The sequence below is a fragment of the Danio rerio genome, chromosome 12 (assembly GCF_049306965.1).
Source record: "Danio rerio strain Tuebingen ecotype United States chromosome 12, GRCz12tu, whole genome shotgun sequence".
NCBI lineage: Eukaryota > Metazoa > Chordata > Actinopteri > Cypriniformes > Danionidae > Danio > Danio rerio.
The window spans coordinates 550,001-562,042 of NC_133187.1; positions in this window are offsets into that span (position 1 = coordinate 550,001).

Genomic DNA, 12,042 nt, shown 5'->3' on the forward strand with positions numbered 1-12,042 from the left:
AGAAAAAGAAAGAAGATTAAAGTTTAAACAGCAGCAACAACAACAACAGAGTTAAATTAGGGATGGCTGGCATGAGACTGATCTTTCACACGGTGTTGAGATCCCGAAGCGCAAGTGTTTCGAAACACCTGGTCATGTGACCAAAGCAATTGAAAGCATCAATCAGTTCAGAAGCGTTTCGAAACCTGGTGAATCTGCATTTGACTGACAGGGTCAGAAAAATGTGTAACTCATATGGCCTGTAATGGACTGTGCGTGTGCACACTGTTACTGTGCTTTAAGTGCCTTTTGGGTTCAAATCTCGACTTGTACCGATACTACGAAATCATGATTGTATGTATGTTAATCATGTTTCTGTTTTAGGGTGTGGTCTGGATAGAATACAGCTGTGGATATGTCATCAATTTAGCATCATCCTTGTAACACTGAAACAATAATTCATATTTTCACAGAACTGTGATGCTTGGGTTCAGGTAGACATTAATGTTAATAAAATACAATGGAAAATGTAATGTATAATGTAAATAATTCTTGTTAACTTTTGGCCACAAGCGTGTCTGATCTAGCAGCAACCCTGTTTTATGACCAAAACAAGACATATTTAATTACAGAGTGTTTGTTCAGATGTCAGACCAATGTAGAAACAAAACAATACAAGAACAGAGCACTGATATAAGCTTTTCAAAACCGCTGTATCAGCCTGGACTCGAACTCACTATCCCCACATGGTAGTCAGGAACCCTCACCGCTCCACTAAATCACCTGAAGGTTCAATACTACAACGTGGGGTTTAATACCTTAATTTGCTCAACTGCTCTTTGCTGTAGCTGTTCTAGTCCAATACATCAAAAAATGACCACTCGGTGTCACTATAGAGTCGGGTTTCAAAACATTTCGAAGCTTCCACTCATTTGCTTCGACTGTTTCAGTGTTTCATGAAGCCTTGCTTTGCCCACCACCAGCTAAAATACCAGCCATCAACAGGTCAGACAATGACCTCAACAATTCCTCCGTTCACAACAACTCCAGTATAATCTGAAACTCAGTTAGTGCTCTGGAGAACGGTTCCTCTCTGCTTTCTCAACATATAAGTGACTGGCCTCGGTTTATTCCCACCTCACTCCTCCATGTCCAAGCTCGGTCCTGGAGGGTCGGTGTCCTGCAGATTTTAGCTCCATCTTGCCTCAACACACCTGCAAGGATGTTTCTAGAAAGCCTAGTAAAGCTGCGGTCACATTAGAGTTTGAGCATGCGTTATTCTGTCATTACGAAAAGGGGCGGGATTAAGCAAGCTTATTAGACACTTTTAAAAGCGAGCGATTGTTCCATGTTTTAAATTTCTATCCAGAGAGGTCATGCTTTGATCCTCGATTGGTCTCACGCAGTTAAGTGATGTGATTTTGCAGGTCAGAGTTCACCAAGCTTGAACCTTGCACCACAGCAACCCGCGAAACTTGACGCATGACCTTGCGTTTCCGGTCTGACGCATTCGCGTGCGTATGAGTGGAAGTCTATGGGAGGAAAAGCTCAGTGTGACCGCAGCTTAAGAGCTTGATTAGCTAGCCCAGATGTGTCTGATTGGGGTTGGAACTAAACTTTGCAGGACACCGACCCTCCAGAACTGAGTTCAGACACCCCTGTGCTAAAAACTCAGAAGGGGAGGAGTCGAGGCAAAAACAAGAAGAACAGAGAGAAAGACATTCACAAACATCACAATAACTTTAAAGAATACATCAACACACAATGTGCAAATCTGACAGGGGAACATTTGAATCTACAAACAAATTTATCATCAGTTTTTATCAGTTGTGAAGAGAGTTGACAATGACAGCGCAGACATCGTCCAGCATTTTGTGCTTTAGCTCTAGATGCTAACCTTTATGTTATGAATGAATTGGTTGAGCGCGTGATTCAATGACTCAGAATCTTGTTTAGTATCTAATTGCGCTCCTCTTTATTACCGTGTCTCTGTCTTGAAGTGATTTGTATTGCTGAAACACTATACATAATATTTGACTTAAATCAGACTCATAATGCGTGTCTGCTCCTCTTCTTTTAATCTCTGCGTTTCTGAATCTGGTCTTCAGCTCGTGTGCAGAACGGGCAGCCTTAATTACAGGCGTTTGGAGGAATGTCTGCACAATGACAAGGTGTCAGCCTGTATTGACTGCTGCGCTCCTCCGCCTTTTTTTTAATCAATTACAATTTCCCTAAAGCCGCTTGTCTCCTTAGTGTCTGGGTTAATAGAGAAGTCAGTGGAGCCGAGGCCATCTGTTGAATACCAAAACACTTACCTGCGGCTCGCTCCGTCTCTGACATTTGCACATTCATTATAATGCTGAGGCGTACAGATGACTTACAGGTGCGCTGAGCTGGATTAAACAGAGGAACGCATTCACTGAGCTTCTGATTCTAACGTGCAGCTCTTGCATCTGTTCTTTTCTAAAATCTTAACATTTAATTAAGCAGTTTTGAATAGTAACGCATAACAAGTTATCCCTGATAATAATGTTTGCTTGCTATTATCGTCAACTCTGTTACTGTCAACTCTCATTCATTTTCGTTTCAGCTTAGTCCCTTATTAATCCGGGGTTGCCACAGGGTAATGAACAGCCAACCTATCCAGCATATGTTTTACGCAGCGGATGCCCTTCCAGCTGCAACCCATCTCTGGGAAACATTCATACACACTCATTCACACTCATGCACTACAGACAGTTTAGCCTACCCTATTCCCCTATAGCGCATGTGTTTGGACTGTGGGGGAAACCGGAGCACCCGGAGGAAACCCACACCAACACGAGGAGAACATGCAAACTCCACACTGAAACACCAACTGACCCAGCCGGGACTCGAAGCAGTGACCTTCTTCTTGTAAGGTGACAGTGCGACACCACTGAGCCACTGTGTCGTCATGATAGTCATTTAATAGAAAAAAACATAATCCAACATTAAGGTTTGTCCGTATTTGACCCAACATTTGGCTTAAACGGGTCATTTTAAAGTAAATTTTACAACTAACCCAACATTTGGGTTTCTCCATATTTAACCCAACATTGGGTTTAAAACAGTAATTTAAATGTTATTTTAAAAATGAACCCATTGCTTGTGTTTGTCCACATTTGACCCAGCATTGGGTTTAAAAAAGTTATTTCAATGTAATTTTAAAGGGCCATGAAACCCCCAGTTTCAGCAGGATGTTTTTACACCTCTAGTTTGGAAAAAGTCAGGAAAGTGGGCGTGTCTAGCTCTGTTTGGGTGGGAGTGTCGGGGGAGGGAAAAGGGGGAAGGATTTGAATAAAAATGGGAGTTTCCATTTGGGCACGCGCTGATTTATACGAAGGAAAAACAAACACACGCAGGGGGAAAGACAGTGGCTGTGTTTAATGACGGTGGAATGTTTGATACCGCACGTTGTATAAGAGAAAAAGCCTCTGCATTTCTCTGTAACTCAGACGCACTCGGTAAGTCAGAAAGCCGTGTGTGTGTAGACAATCCTGTCACAAAGTGCGGCGAAAATGAAACACGACGGTCGGCAATACTTAGCTTGCAGTGTTCACTTGTTTACACTCAGAGAGCAGCATTTACAGCAGATCTTTCAGTCCATAATATTGTAGAGATGTTAACGTAAACTGAGTAACTTAGAAATCATTTTGACTACGGTCTGTCTTTAAACACTGAATAAGTAATGCTGAGCATACCAACTATAACTTTGCCATCTGAATGAACAAAGAAAGGGCGCTGATCACACACACTCACCGAATCTGTAGACAGAACAATCAACACATACTGGAGCTGTGTCTTTATTAAGAGGAGACGAGCAGCAAATCCGGATTTCACCATTTCCAAATGAGAAAAGCTCTCAGGTAAAAAATGTTCTGTACAAGTGTATTTCTGCCGCGTGTCACGTGCACTGATCCACACGTGAGTCCAGCTGCGCTCTCATAGAGACAAAATGAAAACAAAATTTGCACTGACGACCCGTATCTCCAAACAATCCTTATTCTTCTCCCACTTCTTTTAGCAACAAAATGTGTCGTCTCTCTGCCGTCTGAACACAGTTTCAGTCTTCCAAGCTAGCATGCATATTAATGAAGTTGCAGCGCATACATAATGGCGCGTGCTGATTGGTTTGAACCAAGCCATACTCATGAATCAATGCAACACACTCAGAGACGTAATACGGTACTCACAGACGTCCAGTCTACACACTGGATTACACTCTAAGATCTCATGGCCATGATGCAGCTTCAAAAATTATTTTCGAACCAATTTAACAAGAAAACAACCAATTTTCACTTTTCAGTGAGATATATGTGTCCTAATAGTGTTTATAGCAGTGTGGGACACAAATACGACTGTCAACAGCTCCACACGTGTGTGTTGGTGTTTCGTGACACTTTAAAAACTAATCCAGCATTCGGGTTTGCCCATATTTGACCCAACATCGGGTTTAAAACAGTAATTTAAATGTAATTTTTAAATATTCACCCAATGGTTGTGTTTGTCCATATTTGACCCGTCATTAGGTCAATATTGGCTAATTTAAATTGAATATAAAAACAATAATGCAACATCTCAGTTCATCCAGATTTGACCCAATATTGGGTTACAGTAAGCCAGCATGTATTACAGTGTACAGTTACAGCACATGACATTACGTTTAAACCTTTCCTGAAACTGTCATGAATGCTCAAACTTAAAAAAACACCAACACAAATGCTGAGCGTTGCTTATATTCTCCTTCATTTGTCACTGACCCATTCCCATTCACAAAGCCTGTATTAACATGAGCATCTAACACAGTGCTGGTGATGTCTGTGAAGCGCTGCTGTTTCCCTCTACAGGACTCAGACCCCGCCTGCAGAAGCGGAGATTTGATTAAACCCTCCAGGAGACCTTCAGGAAATGTCATGTTTCTCCGCAAATATTCCCCAATTCATCCGAGGGCTTGAGGGAGGATTAGCGGGATGGATGACCTTACAACTGTTCCTCAGCCTCTGCACTTTGTGTCTTCATCCTGTGTGTTTACTGTAAATCAATATTTAGCTTTTTCCTTTACAGTCAAACCAAAGCGTGTCGACATCGCTTACACACAGAAGCCATGAAGACCTGTGATCTGTCCTGCAGCATTCAGCAGTGTTTTCATCTTCTCAGACACGGGCTGGGCTAAATTCAGCTTGGCTGTTGTTTTACTCTTGGTTATCAGTGCTTTAGGGTGGAGCTGTTAGTGCTTAAAGGCGGAGTTATCCGTGCTTTAGGGTGGAGATGTTAGTGCTTAAAGGCGGAGTTATCAGTGCTTCAGGGTGGAGCTGTTAGTGCTTAAAGGCGGAGTTATCAGTGCTTTAAGGTGGAGCTTTTAGTGCTTAAAGGCGGAGTTATCAGTGCTTTAAGGTGGAGCTTTTAGTGCTTAAAGGCGGAGTTATCAGTGCTTTAAGGTGGAGCTGTTAGTGGTTAAAGGCGGAGTTATCAGTGCTTTAGGGTGGAGCTGTTAGTGCTTAAAGGCGGAGTTATCAGTGCTTTAGGGTGGAGCTGTTTGTGCTTAAAGGAGGAGTTATCAGTGCTTTAGGGTGGAGCTGTTAGTGCTTAAAGGCGGAGTTATCAGTGCTTTAGGGTGGAGCTGTTAGTGCTTAAAGGCGGAGTTATCAGTGCTTTAGGGTGGAGGCGGAGTTATCCGTGCTTTAAGGTGGAGCTGTTAGTGCTTAAAGGAGGAGTTATCAGTGCTTTAGGGTGGAGCTGTTAGTGCTTAAAGGCGGAGTTATCAGTGCTTTAGGGTGGAGCTGTTAGTGCTTAAAGGAGGAGTTATCAGTGCTTTAGAGTGGAGCTGTTAGTGCTTAAAGGCGGAGTTATCAGTGCTTTAGGGTGGAGCTGTTAGTGCTTAAAGGCGGAGTTATCAGTGCTTTAGGGTGGAGCTGTTAGTGCTTAAAGGAGGAGTTATCAGTGCTTTAGGGTGGAGCTGTTAGTGCTTAAAGGCGGAGTTATCAGTGCTTTAGGGTGGAGCTGTTAGTGCTTAAAGGCGGAGTTATCAGTGCTTTAGGGTGGAGCTGTTTGTGCTTAAAGGAGGAGTTATCAGTGCTTTACGGTGGAGCTGTTAGTGCTTAAAGGCGGAGTTATCAGTGCTTTAGGGTGGAGCTGTTTGTGCTTAAAGGAGGAGTTATCAGTGCTTTAGGGTGGAGCTGTTAGTGCTTAAAGGCGGAGTTATCAGTGCTTTAGGGTGGAGCTGTTAGTGCTTAAAGGCGGAGTTATCAGTGCTTCAGGGTGGAGCTGTTAGTGCTTAAAGGCGGAGCTATCAGTGCTTTAGGGTGGAGCTGTTAGTGCTTAAAGGCGGAGCTATCAGTGCTTTAGGGTGGAGCTCTCAGTCCGCAAGGGCTGGGCTATCAGTGCTTTAGGGTGGAGCTATCAGTGGTTTAGGGTGGGGCTATCAGTGCTTTAGAGTGGGGCTATCAGTGGTTTAGGGTGGGGCTATCAGTACTTTAGGGTGGGGCTATCAATGGTTTAGGGTGGGGCTATCAGTGCTTTAGGGTGGAGCTATCAATGGTTTAGAGTGGGGCTATCAGTGGTTTAGGGTGGGGCTATCAGTACTTTAGGGTGGGGCTATCAATGGTTTAGGGTGGGGCTATCAGTACTTTAGGGTGGGGCTATCAGTGCTTTAGGGTGGAGCTATCAAAGGTTTAGGGTGGGGCTATCAGTGCTTTAGGGTGGAGCTATCAATGGTTTAGGGTGGGGCTATCAGTACTTTAGGGTGGGGCTATCAATGGTTTAGGGTGGGGCTATCAGTGCTTTAGGGTGGAGCTATCAATGGTTTAGAGTGGGGCTATCAGTGGTTTAGGGTGGGGCTATCAGTACTTTAGGGTGGGGCTATCAATGGTTTAGGGTGGGGCTATCAGTACTTTAGGGTGGGGCTATCAGTGCTTTAGGGTGGAGCTATCAAAGGTTTAGGGTGGGGCTATCAGTGCTTTAGGGTGGAGCTATCAATGGTTTAGGGTGGGGCTATCAGTACTTTAGGGTGGGGCTATCAATGCTCTGAATTCATCCATTTGTCATTCTTCCTGCCTTCTTTTGTTAGTCTTTCAACAGTTATCCCATTTATCCCACTGGTTGATAATTTGCTTACAGCTCCGAGTTTATTCTGACTCCAAGTGATGCTTAAACTTATATTACAACATATATGTTGTTCATGAAATAATAAATAATAATAAACGTGCAATAACCTGGCAACCCTGCTCCATGCCGTATTGTATGAGTCTGTTCTCACACACCTGATCTCCGCTGCTCTTGTGCACAAATCTAACAGGACGACTGCTGCTGCTTTATTCATCAGGGCTCGCAGCGGCAGCATTAGTGTGTGCAGCTCAAACCACTGCTGTTTCATGCTCAAACACACTCTCTCTCACCTCTGTCACTTCTGTTTTCCACAACACGTTCAGCCCATTTTATAATGATGCACTGTATCAGTTTACAAAAGCAATGCAGTAATGGCCTGTTAAGGAAGTGACAGACTTCTACAGTGAAAACGACATGTTCATATACTCGATCTTACACTATTACAGTCACCAAAGATGTTTCAATGCATTTCAGTTAGTTGTTTGGTTCGTGTTTACCTAATGATGCTGACTTTAGGCAAATGAGCAACATCTTCTCAGCTAATGAGATAGTTACTGTAGTTTGATTGTTTGACATTTGATTGTCAGATCTGACCATCCCACAGTGGAACATTTATTTTGTGCATTGCATGTCATCCATATTTATGAATTCATGAGTTCAGTATGGTCCTTCTTTTTCTATTTTCTTTCTAAACACTTTCTCTGGAGGCAGAAACAAACCCAGAGTTTCCACCACTACACATTTATTTACAGGTTCTTCTTCTTCTTCAATCTGGGGTTCGGATGACACTAATGATGAGAGCAGGAGTGTCACTGTGCATCATCTTCTCCTCAATATAAGCCTCTGCGTTCGTCATGTCAGACTCTCCCACCTCTGTTTCCAGCTCCATTAGTACAGTCACACTGAGGCGCATTGTGTAGGTTGATGCCACAGACCTTCATTTCTATCCACTCCCGCGTATATGTGCAACTGCAGCCTTTCCTGATGCAATATATGGCAATGAAGCGCTGTCAGATCTTCACAGAGGAGATACTTACTGTGGAGTTTCAGCACTTATTATTTACACTACAGTGCTGCTGAATGCTTGACTCTGATTGGCTGATGGTCACCTTGAGGTGTTTGGTTATTCTCAGATAAAGGCACAGCTAAAGTAGTTCCGGCAGGGTTTGAGTGATCTCCATATCACTATGAATGAGTGTGTATGGGTGTTTCCCAGTGATGGGTTGCAGCTAGAATGGCATCCGCTGCATAAAACATTGGATAAATTGGCGATTTGTTCTGCTGTGGTGACCCCAGATTAATAAAGGGACTAAGCCTAAAAGAAAATGAATGAATGAATAAAATAATTATTAATAAAAATAATTTTAAATCAATCATTTAAATACCAATTATATGGATTATTAAGTAAATATATATAAATCATAATTTTCCAATGTCGACAGAATTCTCTTATTTTATTTATTTACTACAGTGTAACTGTCATTCATTCATTCATTTATTTACCTTCAGCTTAGTCCCATATAACGTGTATATTTATATATTTCTGATTTATCTTTTTTAATGTAGTAATAAAATAGCTGTTTTGGTGGTTCATTTGTTCATCAGACACATCGGTTCTTCATCTTCCATCCTCCCCATTGATGATTTGTTCACGTCTGCTGGACACGAGACAAACGCTGTGAGAGAAGCACATCTGAATCCTGCGACATGAATGTGTTTAATGAAGATGAACACTGATATCCACAGCAGGTCATCTGTGAGACGCATCAGAAATAGCAGCGTATTGATTTGCTGTTTGGAAATGTCTTACAATCCTGCTGTAGACCCCTTTCACTGGATGGTTATGACATATTTAAGCAGGGTTCATACACATATTTCCAGGACTTTTTCCTGACCTAATGTTTTCAACATAGGCTAATTGAGAAAACGTACCCCCGTATACATTTCTGGAGAGTGTGCATTATGTAGCCAGAGGTACGAATGTCTTCTTTAAAACAAACGCCATGGGGCGGTATCTGATGGCTTCTGTTTCTTTTCACACTACCTGCCGACCCACTACCTGGACGGCTTTTCCGCTGTTACCAGTTTGCCCAGTTGCTCGCCATGTACGTTGGCCAACTTGAGACGCGGAGAGGAGTTGACCATGACGATGAGGCTTGAGTCTGGTGAAGAACGGTTCCAGAAAGCAGGTAAAACCGAAGCCAATAAATAAAATGAACAAGTAAATAACAGGGTGAGAACATGGTCAAATCTGAAAATGTGTTTAAAATCGTGAGAAGGCTTTTCTTTTTGTTGATTACTTTTGAAAACACTGTCGGCTGGGTTTAGGGAAGGAGGTACGCAGGTCAATCAGTGCTTTTGAAAACATTATCGATTGGGTTTAGGGAAGGGGGTGGGTGGGAATATAGGTTGGCCAGTCTGTGAGTCAGTCGGTCGGTTGGTCAGTCAGTCAGTCAGTCAGTCAGTCAGTCAACAGTGGCCTCTGGTGGATTTCTGTGAGGACAGCAGGTGTGAATGGCACTCTAAAGAGAAATTTCTCAGTCTCGTACTATTGTTTTCCTCTTTCTGAAAGTCTTAATAACACCATTAAAGAGTTTTTCTGGCATTATTTCAGCAAACATGATTGTAAAATCCTGCTGCTGCTGAGAAACCCAAATGTAAGTGTGTCTAGTATGAAAGCCTCTTAAATGGTATCGTGCTCCTGTAAGCAGCGCCTGTGGCTGGATGTGCATCTGTTGAGTTTAAGAGTTTGTTTTGTGCAGGGATTTTATCCTTGGCTAGGTCAGAAAACACATCAGAGGCCTCCGGAGCCTCTATGGATGATTAGCTGCACAATTGGAGAACTGACATCCATTCTGCAGGAGATCAAACCCGCAGATCTGCTCATCACACCCAAAACATGCTTTACTGACTTACAGCTTTGGCTTGTTCCTAGTCCAAATATCTAAAAACTCTGAAATCAAGAAGCATTTTCTAGACAAGTGAATTGTCAGATTATTTTGCTTGTTTTTAAGGAAAAACACTTCATTTTGACTCATTATTTCTGAAAACAACACTATGTTTATACTTGTCCAGACAGTGCTTCTTGATTTCAGAAATTTTGGACATTTGGACCAGAAACAAGACAAAAACAGAAGCAAGACGCGTGGCTCTTCATTCACGATTATTCAAAAGCAGACGTGCATTCTGATGAAATGTTTTGCAAGCAACATGTGTGTGGATAATATTTATTATAGCAGATGTTTCACCAGTGCGCTGTGTTGAGAGTGTTTATGCATTATTTACTGCATTTAAATAATTCATTTTAAATAGTAAAATGCGTGAATCTGTGAAACTTTAAATGCAGCTTTTCTGTAATTAATCTAATGTTATTATATATATATATAGACCTTCATATTAAACTCACCGGCCACTTTATTAGGTACACCTGTCCAACTGCTCGTTAATGCAAATTTTTTATCAGCCAATCACATGGCAGCAGCTCACTGCATTTAGGCATGTAGACATGGTCAAGAGGATCTGCTGCAGTTCAGAGCGAGCATCAGAATGGGGAAGAAAGGAGATTTAAGAGACTTTAAATGTGGCATGGTTGTTGCTGCCAGACATGGGCTACAGCAGCAGAAGAGCACACCGGGTGCCGCTCCTGTCAGCTAAGAACAGGAAACTGAGGCTACAATTCACACAGACTCACCAAAACTGGACAATAGAAGATTGGAGAAACGTTGCTGCTCTGATGAGTCTCCATTTCTGCTGACACATTCGGATGCTCGGCTCAACAGCATGAAAGCATGGATCATCCTGCCTTGTATCAGCGGTTCAGGCTGGTGGTGGTGGTGTAATGGTGTGGGGGAGATTTTCTTTGGGTCCATTAGTACCAATTGAGCATCAACGCCACAGCCTACCTGAGTATTGCTGCTGACCATGTCCATCCCTTTATGAGCACAGTGTCTCCATCTTCTGATGGCTACTTCCAGCAGGATAACGCAGCATGTCATAAAGCTCAATCATCTCAGACTGCTGAACATGACGATGAGTTCACTGCACTCAAATGGCCTCCACAGTCACCAGAGCTCAATCCAATAGAGCAGCTTTGGGATGTGGTGGAACGGGAGATTGGCATCATGGATGTGCAGCCGACAAATCTGCAGCAACTGTGTGATGCTATCATGGAGCAAAATCTCTGAGGAATATTTCCAGTAGCTTGTATCTCTGCCATGAAGAGTCATCGTGATGTGAACCGCATTACAGCAACAGTAACGAGCAGAGCAGCCAATCAGAGCCCAGCGCCTCTCGTTTCTGACTCACAGGTTGCCAGATTACTCCAGATGAGTCAAATCAGTGAATCAGAACAACAACAACAAGAAGAAGATCACGGCATGATATAAACACCACTGCTGTTTCTCTAGAGAGTTTGCATTTGTGATTTGGTCATGAGTGATCATACTGGAGATGCTTACCGTAGATGTAAATAAGACAAATTAATGAACTGGTGAATACCTGTCTGCCTATTCATTATGCTGTATAAACCATGGAGATAAACAGTGCTAAATCACACTGCAACACCACATGAAATAAATACTATATATAATGTTAAATACAAGTGTTTAACCAAACCTTAGTAAAGTACTTTAATTCATCTGCTGTGGTGATTCTACAGTTGCTATGGTAACACAATAACTATAGTAATTAATCTGTTGTGGTGATTCTATAGTTGCTATGGTAACACAACAACTATAGCAATTGATTTCTATAGTTGCTATGGTAACACAACAATTGTGTGTGTGTGTGTGTGTGTGTGTGTGTGTGTGTGTGTGTGTGTGTGTGTGTGTGTGTGTGTGTGTGTGTCTGTGTGTGTGTGTGTGTGTGTGTGTGTGTGTTTGTGTTTGTGTACGTGTGTGTTTGTGTGTGTGTACGTGTGTGTGTGTGTGTGTGTGTGTG